Here is a 12865-nt window from a genome sequence, read left to right as displayed (position 1 = left end):
TTTAAACAACAGATATTTCCATTGTTACAGAAATACTGCTGAGTGAGTGGTGAAGTCAGTAATGTTCATAAGTTGCTGCCATTAGGTGCCTTTTTACTACTCTGTCTTCTGAATCTATTATGAGCAAGGCTGGACGGCACCATAACGGTGCCAGGCAGTGGCAAAGCTCTGTGTATGCTGGAGCTCCCTTATGTGTCACTAATGGAGCTGCAGTTCTGAGAAATATTAGGATATATCCTTATTCAGAAATACTTCTTCCAGTGCCTACTGAAGGCAATGAGAAACACAAGGCCAGAGGAGAATCGAACACTTACATAAATTGTGGTTGCTTGGACTGCTCTGCAATCATGCCTATAGATGGTCCAGCAAAAAAGTATTGGGTAACTGGAATTGGATTCTCTTGTCCATTTATTGGCATTTGTGAAGTCAGCCACCAAAACGTTTTCCAGGTCATTGTGTTTTCAGTGAGTTACAACTGCAATCATCTTGCACTTGTAACCTGTGTATAGAGTATTTAAACCCTGGAAATGCAAAAGCACTTTATGCACACAGAAATCACTGAGTTCTCCGCTGGAATACAGTTGTTTCTAAGTGAAATGGGAAGCTGCTGCCTAAGGACATTCTTTATACAGCGTTGGTCTGAGAAAGTAATGAACATGTCTCTGGCTGAGTCTGTAGAAAGATGTGGGTCTAGTATTTTCCTGTTTTCTGAAAGACCTCCCCTCTGGCAAGAAACTGAGTACGTAAATTCAGGACTGACTCAGAGATGGAGTGAATCACACACAACACTCCCGCAGTCCCTCGGGTCTTCCTCGGAGGCTTTGTGACTGTTTCTTTTGTGAACTTAAATAAGATCATTGCAGCCCCAGGACATGGTAACAGTCATGTATTACCACTTCTGGAATTATTTGGAAAACTCTTTATCACCAATATGTCCCAGGTATGGGAAAAGTCCTGCACATAGTAAACCCTCCTATGTTTTACTGGTTATCTGTGTTATATAGGAAGGATTTCTCTCACTGTCACACATATACCTACACTCCTCCAAACTCCCAAACAATACGCCATCCAGCAGTATCTAAACACCTGCTGTTCAAAGGCAGAACAGTAAATAGTGATCTTGCATTACAGCATGCTGTAAGTCTTTCTCATCGTGGGATGCTGTTAAGGCTCCATCTGTACCACAGGTTGGAAATGTGTGGTGGCAAGGTTCCTGACTAAGGCTGTATTCAGAATTTAGGTAGTAAATGGTGCACGGAAACCTGAAGAAAAATGAAAATGCTCCTGCAATTTCTTTAAACGCAGCAGCATTTAAAGAAAATAATGAGTCCTTTTTCCATAGAATAAAATTATGGAATAACATCCTCTCTAATGTTAAGTCATAATGAACTCGTTTGTGCACCTACTGGAAAGTATTGTATTTTCATATGCTCATGAATGTGGAAAACAGGGATCTGGAAACTTTGACAATGGTAGCTACCACCTCCATGTGTCTTTTTCTGCTCTGTAATGCCCACTAAAGTAAATGGAAAGATTCCTGTTGATTCCAGCGCTATTGGATTCTTTCTTCTGTATGTCATCCAATGGCTTATTTCATCGTCACTCTGCTTCATCATCCACTATTTTTACCCTTTTGTATGTGTAGATAAAATTGTTCCTAAAGCCAATGTTTCACTCCAGTTGGTGCTATTAGGTGATTCCTGATTTTGCCTTATCACATGTACTTGAAACTAGCGTCTTAAGTGCAGTGGTGAGCAAGAAGGAAGAGGTAAAAAAATCATGGATCTCTGACAATGAAAGGAGAAATTTTAAACAGAGAAAAAAAGAACTTGTGTTGTACACATGCAGTCATCTTATTGATTGTGAACGGGGATGATTTGAGGATTGTTTTTAAGCCTCTTCCCTCTGTTTGATTTGCTGTTCTAACCATTGTTTTCTCCATTAGCTTATTTTAATCTTGATGATTTGTTTTCTTTATTTTAGTTGCTATTACATTCTTGGCCATTAGAAAACAATTCCCTTCCAAAAGTTCTTTGCCCAATTTGTTTCCCATAACAACAACAATAATAGGAAAAAAATACTCTTTTTTATAGGAAGTTAAGGGCCAAAATCTATCCTTTGGTACTTACATGCAGTCACCCTTTCAGTGGGATTTGCACTCATGTAACTGAAGCTAAAAAGCTGGCCTATGGATCACAGCCCACCCCTCCACATAACTACAACAAGTAACTGTAACAAAACATAGTAAGACCATTTATGTTTCAAAATTGAGTGAATAATTTGATTAATCATCTTCTAGTGTTTGCATACCTATCCTTTCTTTGCATCCTCTCGTACTGTGACTGATAGCTAATCTTTCATTGCGTCATGTGCTTGAGACTCGGTCTAGTTAATTAAGTGGAAAAACCATGTCAGTTGTGATTTCTTGGCCTTTCATTATATCACAGATTTTGCTGGGGGAAATAATTGCTGTAACACTAGTGTGCATTCAACCAATGCCCCCGCCTGTGGGAAGGGGCCTGGTGCACTCACCCATCCCTTGCACTGGTCATCTAGGAGTTATTGCACTCAGAAGGTCGGCAGGGCGCTGCTGGCTCCTATGATGTGGTCAAAGGAGGGCTTATGTGGCCATTGGGACAGATAAGTTGTGTTGAGTGTGATTGACTATGAGAGTGCTTTTTTTAAATCCTAGCCTCTTGGCCCAAGCAATACACATGCCCAAGAGTGCTGAGGGTATCCAGAGAGAAAGGCAAGTCTTCATCAGTTGCCCATAACTTTATGTGACATTAATGGTGAGCAAAAAGGTTCAATGGTAGCTAGTAAGAATGACAAAGAAACCCTTCAGTCTGATTATCCTGGCTATTACAGCACTGCTAAAAAATTGGAAATCGATCAACAAAAAATACATTATTAAAAGCTGGAGAAACCAATGTCTCAAAGAAAGAAAGCTAAAACCACGTATTAGGTAATACAATAATAACGTTATTTTTCACTTCTGCAATTATTTCATAGCTATGTATTTTTGTTGTACATTAGGAGTGTTCAATCTAGACTCTGGGCTTAAATTTTCAAGGTGAAATACCAGAAGACCTATTGGTTTTCACAGCCACTACCAACTTGAAAACCTAACAGCACATTGGTTTGTTTTTTGATTTATTAGGAAGCAGACTTAACTGAACTTACTGGCTGGAATCTAAATAAGTCTTGCCGGATTTCTGCTTTGCACCTGCAGAATCAGCTTTAGAGAGCTACTGCCCTCTGTAGATGCTGCACACTATCAGTATCTTTTCTCAAGAAAAGAATTAAAGAAGAAAGAGAATTGTTGACAAATTAAGAAAATTGCAGTAGCAATGTACTTTGCTGTAACCCTTCCCTGCTGAAATTAGAGGCAATAATCCCAGTGAGGCTTATGGGACAGCCCAAAAAACCATTATGCTATGCAATGTCTTTCTTATTGTGCTGGGATATATTCCTAGAAATAATGTATAGGTAAATGCAAGTGATTTGTTTGGGTTTTTTCGTTACAAATATTATTAAATTTATTGCTTAGAAATTGTTGTAACTTTCTATTGGTTTATTTATTACAGCAAGAAAAAAAACCTGAACTGAGGAAGAGTGGAAGAATAATGACAATATTTCTTTCTTGCATAAGAAAAAGGTAAGATTTAGAGGACCGTAATATTGCAAGTGCATATTTATAGCCTAATAATAACTATGAGGTAATTTGTTAAGTTCCCAAATACTGGCAGCTTTTTATTTAAACTTACTCAGACCTTCACACTTCTGGCCAGTGATTTAAAATTCACAATCTTTTCCGATTAACTGAAACAATGAGTCCACTGCTAGGCACTGTATAGACCACTGTTTTGACCTGTTCTGCATTAGAGAAGCAAAGGTTACATTTCATTTTGCAGCAGCATATTAGGGGTGTACGTATTTCAGGTTCCTCTATTTACACTATCTCCCTTTTGGGTTTGTTGAGGGAGGGTTCATTCTTTCTTTTCCTTTTTCCTCCCCCTCCATTGTCTGGAAGCTATAAATGCCCCAATTTTTCCTTGGATTTCTTTTTTTTTGGTCGCAGGTACCCAGCTGTGCATGAAATAATGCTCCCCATATGTGTTCATTGTTCCCGTTGCTGGTGTCTGTGCAAGTCACCAGAGTTTTCCTAATAAGGCTGGGTTTGACCTTCAGAAGCTCTCAAATGATGAATCTAACTGCGTTCATTATCCTCAAAACAGAAAGACTTCCTTGCCACTGCCCTTATAAAACAGCTGTAAGAAAGAGTAAAGCATGCGTGTTCCAAAACCAAAGTCAAGCCCCAGAGCTGCTCAAGAGTGCGTAAGCATTAGGCAGCCAGGCTTTGGCTGGCCCTTCCCAGAAGGGTGGTGCGCCAGATGGAGAGAGGTCCCGAAGAAGGGGAGCAGACAGACTGACAGAGAAAGAGCCTTCATAACAGAGGAAACTAAAGCCTAGAGAGAGGCCCTTTTGACGGACAGGCTGGCTTAGGCGGGAAAACCCTGTCTGGTGGCTTTAGTGCGCCCGTGTCCAAGGCAAGGGTTACATGACGTATGTGCTGACTGCTGGGGTGGTGGCCCCCAGTTCTGCTCCTTCCTTGGGACAGCGCTGGCAGCAGCGTGACAACACAGGGAGCCAGATGACAGAGCCGACCCATCTGAAAACTAACCCACTTGCTGGCTTGCTGGTATGTTTTTGGCCGGCAGTATTAATACTTGGTCAGATCAGTTCTTTCACCTGGCTCCCCTCAACCCCAGGAGCATGTGTGCTGGTGCACTCTGGAGACACACGCCACCAGGATGGGAGGGGAAGGTGACGTGTCTTCTGTCAGAAGCCTGTGACTAGATGAGGCTAAGGGAATGTGAAACTACAGCTCATGGCAACAGAATATTTCCTGTCTTCATGAAAATAAATGAAACAGAGCTCTTTTTCTGTCATTGAAACTTTCTCCTGACTGGAGTCACCTATGAGATCTTGCATCTTAATAGTAGCTCAGGTCAGAAGAAGAGAAAGTAGATATGGACCAATTGGTTTTTGTCAAAGGGAGAAGATGATGTAATATAGCAGATACTGGTAGTTACATTTTAGTTGCCTAAAGACAAAATGGACTTCTTTGTGCTGATTTATACATGTGTCCTGGTTTCAGCTGGGATATAGTTAACTGTCTTCCTAGTAGCTGGTACAGTGCTGTGTTTTGAGTTCAGTATGTGAAGAATGTTGATAACACTGATGTTTTCAGTTGTTGCTCAGTAGTGTTTAGACTATAGTCAAGGATTTTTCAGCTTCTCATGCCCAGCCAGGGCACCTGACCCAAACTGGCCAACAGTGTATTCCATACCATGGGACGTCCCATCTAGTTTAGGAACTGGGAAGTGGGGGCAGGGGAATCGCTGCTCGGGGACTGGCTGGGTGTCGGTCGGCGGGGGGTGAGCAATTGCCCTGCGCATCATTTGTACATTTCAATCCTTTTATTACTACTGTTGTCATTTTATTAGTGTTATCATTATCCTTATTAGTTTCTTCTTTTCTGTTCTATTAAACCGTTCTGATCTCAACCCAGGAGTTTTACTTCTTTTCCTGATTTTCTCCCCCATCCCACTGGATGGGGGGGAGTGAGTAAGCGGCTGCGTGGTGCTTAGTTGCTGGCTGGGGTTAAACCACGACAACATGATTTCATTATTACCTCATTTTAGAAAAGAACAAATAAATGAATGAACAATTATGAAAGCCGAGACAAGTATCTCTAAAACTGAAAATTTTATTAAAATATTACAAATATTCTCAGAAAATATCCTGACAAGTTACAGAACTTAGTGATGGACATCTAGCTATTTGAACCATCCATTGGAATCTGAGGCTGGAGATGTAAAAATTTTGTTAGCCAAACAGTAAGACTACGCTTAACTTGAAGGTATACATTTCTGTTAAATCTGATAGAGCTTGCCCACAAGGAATACAAAAGGAAAGCATTTTCATTTGATTTTGACAGCTAAATAAAATATAGCTTATCATTTTGGTATGGTTATTTTACAATAGTAGAAATTATTCTTTTTTTTCTCATGTAGAAGAACATCTGCTCTAAGTTTTCTCGGCTGTATTAATGCACCGAAAAAGCAGGTACACGTTGATAGGTACTTTAATAATGAACAAAACACAAGGAAGTCAGGATCTTTAAAAATTAATGTGTGCTCTCTAATGTTTCAATTATTTTAATGATGGCAGCTTGCTGACTTGTAAGCAAGGTAATTAGACATGGATAAACTTGGTTCTTCAGAGTGATTCAGCAAAGTAAATAGGAATGAATAAGTTTAGTTTTGCAAACAAATTCTAAATCCAGCATGAACAGCGCTAGTGTTACAACTTAAATGTGTGATTCCTAGCAGCTCTAAGTATTAATGTGTTTTCCCCTTTTTGCAGGTTTTGCCTATAATAAATTCACTGAGCAAGACATACAGACTTCTGTCCAATGCTATGAAAATTAACCAAGGCACATTAACTGCAGGAAATCTTCAAAGGTACAAAAATAAAATGCTTATTCAGTAATTAATTAAACCAAACAAGCCTTCAGCATGTGCTACATAGCCTAAGTATTATGTCAGGTCAATAATTAAGCTGTAGTAAATCTTCTGGAGGATCTATTCTGCCAAACTTTAAAGGCTCAAGACTAACCCAAGGACCCTTAACATTTTAGTGAGCCAGTAAATGATTACACAGATAGCGTCTCAATCCAGCGTTTGCTACTATTAACTTTCTACTTTTTAAGACATCCAGAAATTGTATGTTTTGTGGTTGTTGAATAACATCCTGTGAACAAAATGTATGCCTTTCTTGAGCCTATGAAAAGGAACATTTTATAGTCTTGAGTTATGCCAAGATTAAAGTGCACTTTTCCTGCAGAGACAGATATACATTAAGCAAAAAGTAATGGTTTGGAATTTTCCATTGTTTATGTGAACATGACGATTATGAAAACTTGAAGCTAATCTCACTCTATGCAGCTGGTCATGGTAAAGAAAAACACTACGCAAGCTGTCTTATGTGACTCTGCCAAAGCAATTCCAAAAGATCTGCACTAGTAATGTGCTTTCAAGGCCTGGCTGACTTTTAGGTGGAATTAGGAGGTCACAGCAAGTTGTGTGGTGACCTTGTGATGTGGGAATTATGGCACTAGGCTGAGTATCAAATCATACATCTCAACTTAACAAATAAAAATATAAAGCCACATGATAGAGCACAGAGAAGGAAGCTTGAAATGCACTGAGATTCATTTTTTCCCTCATCTGTATTATTTTCTGTCACCTCATTTACATAAAATATTTCTGGTTAAACAATTTGCAAATGCATGTGATTTAATAGCAGGTATATGTGTGGTAGAAGTAAATTTGGATTTAAAATTAAGACATTACTAGTAATGAAAGACAGCTGGTATACATCAAGTTTATTTCACGTGTGAGTCTGTATAGAATTTTGTTTGGAACCAGTTACTATTTGACATGTTAGCTCATAGTTTATTTTAATTACAGAATATTTAAATTACCAGATCTTCAGATAGTGTTTCATAACAATTAGAATTAATATAAGATTATTCAGTCTGCTTTATTTTCCCCCCAGATATGTGGCTGTATATTGGTCCCATATAAAGCACGTATTGTTTGCTTGCATACAACATATGGATATCCAGGCTGTCCTATACCATCGATCTAGTCATTATCTCCAGTTCCATCCTAATGTTGTCTCCGAACTTCATCTAAATTTTTACTAGGTTTATCTATAGGTTTATCTATATTTTTCCTAGGTTGCTCTTAAAGCAGTTAACTAGAGTAGGGCCAAGATAATGATGCCTTAGATTTCTGCAGAAGTGGAAGTAATGAAAGAATATGATTTAGATGAGTGATCTTGCTTTTGTTGAAGAGAATGAATTGGATTATTATTTGCAGTACCTTCCACTTCTATTCAATGAAATGACAAGTGATCATTTTGGTGATGTTCCCGGTCTACTAAAGGCAGGAAGCACAAATAATCTTATGAAGGACTTTACATTGGAAGATTTCCAAGTGATTTTTGCAGATCCAAAGGTTAATATTTTTTAAAAAAAAAAAGATTGGACATTGTTTATCTAACCTGAAACTTTAGAGGTTCACTCTTCATTGACATCATCTGCTGTTGTAGAGACATTTTGCAAGAAAAATTTATAAACATACTTTTTCTCTGTAGATTTAGGGTCATGGTATCTCATACAATGAAACTATAACTGTGAAGTATGCATAAATGTAATTCATATTTGTCAGTATTAGGAATGCCTTCAGAATATTTATTATGAAATAAAGTGTTATCACTTGCAGCATGGATAAAATACTTGGAAAGTTCCAAGAAAAATGAAAAGGTGGCTTTTTGACCTGAAGCTTAAAAATCATGTCTCTTATGTATATAATCTATTAATGACACTCTCAGTGCAAAGACTTTCCTGGCATATTATCCGCTGACATTCCAAAAGCCAACTTCAGTTAATTAAGTCGAATACAACTTAACCCTTGGGGTCAGTTTTTTTAGAAATGTAGTTTCATTATTGCACACATGCATATCCCAGTCCCAGTCCTAACCAGTCTTTTGGATCCCAGCTTATTTTTGGGAAGTGTAAGAGCTTGAAAAACCCATTTCACTTCATCTGAAATGAGCATGATCTTGAAACAAGAACTGGAGAGGCTTGCATTACAGCATTTCACTCCAGGTTACAGGGCTTAGGAAAGTGAATCTGCATGAGGGATTGATAGGTCAAGAGTACTGGGCTGACCAGTGGTGTCTCCAAGCAAGGAACCTGAGTAGATGGTCAGATGGGTCTCACAGGATAACTTGGAAATTCCCAACAGGCAGTAGATTGTTAGGAGAGGCTGGGAAGCTGGGGAACAGAGACATAGAGCAAGTGCAAGTACCATTTTTTTACAGTTCACTGCATCACCCTTCATTTTACTGTATGCACAATGAGGGCACAGTCACTGGTCTATCAGCAGAAGGTATCGCTGAGTGTCCTGCTAGAAGGCATACAGCAGAACTGTGATCTTTTTGTAGGGTTCCTCTTTCTGTGCTGTGGTATTTCATTGTTAATAGTTGTCTACACAGGATGCAGCCAAGTCATGCTGAATCTGTAATCAGGCAGCCTTTCTCTAGCCAGGATCTTGTCAAGCATTTTGATCTCCTTGTCTAGAGGCTTTTTCTTTCTCTCCTGCTAAAAGGTCACAAGGAACTACCTATCAGAAGTAGGGAAGTCCCATGGGAAAAATCCTCTGACACAGAGGTACATCTCTGTGTTGCATACACATTCATGTTCTGACATGCGCCCACACAAAGATTACCTTCTAAGGATCACGTGCTAAGCCATTTGCTTCTGCATCCCTCCCAAGTGATCTCTGCCATCAGTGACTTTAGCTCTATTTTATTAGTATATTCCACTTCTGGAAACAAAACTGATTCATTCTCAACTCTTTTTTCCTCTCATGCTGTCAAGCTTCTTGGTTTGGAAAAGACGATTACATAGGAGGGGATTATTAGCTGAAAGATAAGGGGGTGCCCCCCTAAATGCTTTTTAGGTAATGGCTTTTAACTACAATAGATATAGCTGATAAAATGAGATATTCAAGGAGACACAACTTTGCCCCTTCATATCCTCTCTGTTTTGTGACTTTCTTGCCCACAGTACATTACTGATCTGACCTGGTAAATGAGTGCCCTTTTCATTTGGTTTTCTTTTCCATCACCCTCTTACACATAAACTTTTTCTATGTTTTTCTATATGCTCCATTGATTAAGATCCAGAGGGAGTTTTTTACAGCCTACTAATACAGTAGAAAGTCTGTGATCTTGGAGTTTTCCCTTTAGAAGCTGTGAAAGTGAAGATTCTGGGATTCACTTTTAGTATATTCATAACCTACCACATGTCACTTATACGAAGCAACAGGCAGTTGTTTGCCTTTGTGGCTGCTCATCCCTATTAAATTAGTTCACACCAGCAGAGCTCCAAAGAGGAAGTATGAGGTTTTTCTCCTTCGTTTCCTCCTGCTACTTAGTGGAAGGGGTTCTCAGCTGCTGGTTAGGTTGCTTCATTGGTTTTCTTACCGGCATGTTTCTCCGCACTGCATGCCTTAATGAGGAACAGGCGGTCAGCAGTTTGGTGGGCAGTATGCTGAGTGTATGCTCAGGAAAAGAGAGACGGGCAAGAGAAAAATAGATCCAAAAAACTTCCTTCCCAGCCTGCACCAAACTGAAGGCAGGAACTTTTGTATAAGTGTACTCTTAAGACTTCAAGATCAGGCTTTCAAAATGCCAGTCTCTGGAAGTATTTATGAACCTTTTCCCACATTCAGGTGGTGGTTTTTTCCTGTAAGAGCCAAGTCACTTCCTTCCTATCCAGTATTCAGTTGTATTACCATGCCTTCATGAAGAATTGGTGCTGTGCAAGGGCATCAAAATAAGACACGCATAGTCTGATAAAAATACTTCTAATATTTCATGTAAGGAATGTTTTCAAAGTGGATTTTGTAAAAGAATTGTATGTGTCATTATTCCCTCTACCCCTTCCAAATATTTCCATTCAAATGGATATTTAAGAAGAATGGAGCGTTTTCTCGGCCACACACTTCTACTGCCAGTAACTTGATCCAGAAGTATCTCACTGTTTTTCTCGCAAAAAATGCAAAATGTCTTTATTAGGAAGCACACCTATAGCATCATTAAGATTATAATGATGATATAGTCAGGGAATGGAAAAAAAGAATACTAAAAAGAAAACTCTTTCCTGGCTTTATGTGTTAAGACCAGAATGACAAAAGAAAACAGCTAAAGCAAAACCACACAAACAAACAGAACTGCCTAATGTGACATGGGTGGTGAGATACAGTAACATTAAAACTGTAAATGCTTTTTGAGTGAAGTATATGGATAAGATTAACATTTCTTCACAGAGGACTTTTTTGGTCATCTAGAAAAAAAATGACATATCTGCAACTGCTTAAATCTACTTGCAGTGAGAAAAGCACTTGGACATGTGTTTATATATATGTATGTGCTATTGACATAGCAATGAAGCAGCTTACTGACTCAGGGCCAAGAAACACTAATGGGAAAACTTCCCAGCATTTGTTGTTGCCTTGCAGATTTACAGATCTAAGACAACACTTCTTTGCTCATTGTTGCCTCAAGTTATAATCATTTTCCCTACCGCCTCCACAATCTGTTCCCAGAAAGAAAAAGAAAATGGCCTATTATCTGTGTCACATGAAGGCCTGGTAGGTTTTGGTCTTGACAAGCAACCAGGTTATGTACTAGTGAAGTGCAGGGTCTCACCTAAAGAAATGTTGAGAGTGAGGATATTACTTCTGGGGAAGAACTCAACCATGTTTTACACTTTATTCCTCATGTGGAAGAAAAATGCATGGGTTTCCAGCCAGTCTTGCAGTTCTTAATAGATAGGAGTGTGTACAGATGAGAGATGAGGTGTACATGAGAGGTTTTCTAAGTCATAACCCCCTTCTCAGCTCCTTTGGTGCTACGCTGCAGTGTGAAAGCTGGTTCACTAGTTAGTTGATTAACCTGGTATTTAGAGGATTTTAGTCTCACCTCCTTGGTCCAGTCAAGACTTCCCATGCAACACACTACAGTCAGTCCCACAGGGAAAACATTGCTTCACCAGCTCACAGGAGAGCTGTGGAAATAGATACATTTAAGATTACGGAGTGCTTGGATAATGCGGTAATGGGATGCTCATAAATGCCATAGAGAAATCCCAGGCTTCATGGCTCAGCAGCTGTGTATCGCACAGTGGGCATGTCTATCTCTAGGAACTGATGTTGGAAGCTGCAGGCCACGTGGGTTCCCACTGAAGGTGTTCTCAGACCCCTCGGTGAACAGATCCAGAGCTTCTATGGGATTTTGAAATCCTGTGACATGTAAATTAAGATGACTAAGGCAATAAAATATAACCACTGATTAACAAAGCAGGTTTTTATAGCCATTAATTCTATATTTATAAATAGCCAGAGACATGACTGAGTGATGATGTTCAACCATGCAACTAATTGAAAGCAAATAAAGATATGATGACACAGTAATTGTAACTGAAATGAAAACATTCTTCACCAGCATTTTTAGATTCTTATACACACATTAACTATTTCTTTTAGGTAGGAGGCCTTCCCCACAACTTTTCATAGTTTAAATAGTACCAAATTAAACCATCATGTACACTGTGTGTTCCTGAATGTTTAAAACTATGCATAAGTACTGAAATAATCCAGAATACCATAAGAAAAGAAAAGAATACATTTTTTCTGTGGAAACTTGGACTTTGAATTCAGACTGTGATTTAGATAAATTTGCAAATATCCTAACTAGTGGCCATGATGCCATGGAAGTGGTGAATGGTGTTTGCAAGGCCTCATGCTTAGGTTACACTTAATTTTCCAGAATTATATTCTGTGATGCTCGGAATAAACATAGTGGAAGGCCTTTACACCTCAAGGTACTCAACCAGATCATGACTAATTTTTAACCTCATGAAAGAAGAGAAGTATTTTGAGAATATTTTGACGGGGTGGTGATTTTTATATTTTCCCTGTGATTTCCCTTCTAGTTGCTACCGAGTGCTGTTGTACCGCCTTCTGAATGCATGGTCTGATTCTCACATGCACCAAAATTTTCTGCTGGGTCTCTGCTGAGAGACTTTTCTCCCAGTCTGAATATTGTGTCACACACATGGCATGGGCTGGGATTGAAATAAAGAGAGGTGATACAGAGGCAAAGTATGATGCTGAAATGCAGCAGCAGCAAAGATCTAATTATTAATTCAAAGGATATTACC

At 39.1% G+C, this 12865-nt stretch overlaps 1 protein-coding gene across 1 annotated transcript in view; it reads left to right on the top strand.

The window, feature by feature from the left end:
* The window catches only part of SULF1 (sulfatase 1), a 124023-nt gene that overhangs the window by 18596 nt on the left and 92562 nt on the right, over positions 1-12865 (top strand). Inside the window, exons 2-3 of the mRNA XM_010575898.1 lie at positions 3588-3658; positions 6433-6530. The gene's annotated coding sequence lies outside the window, so the exon portion shown is untranslated. The remainder of the gene's footprint in view (positions 1-3587; positions 3659-6432; positions 6531-12865) is intronic.

The sequence above is a fragment of the Haliaeetus leucocephalus genome, unplaced genomic scaffold (assembly GCF_000737465.1).
Source record: "Haliaeetus leucocephalus isolate CR32 unplaced genomic scaffold, Haliaeetus_leucocephalus-4.0 Scaffold506, whole genome shotgun sequence".
In the NCBI taxonomy this organism is placed as follows: domain Eukaryota; kingdom Metazoa; phylum Chordata; class Aves; order Accipitriformes; family Accipitridae; genus Haliaeetus; species Haliaeetus leucocephalus.
Note: the sequence above shows the minus strand (reverse complement) of the source record. Positions and strands in the feature narration are given on the sequence as shown.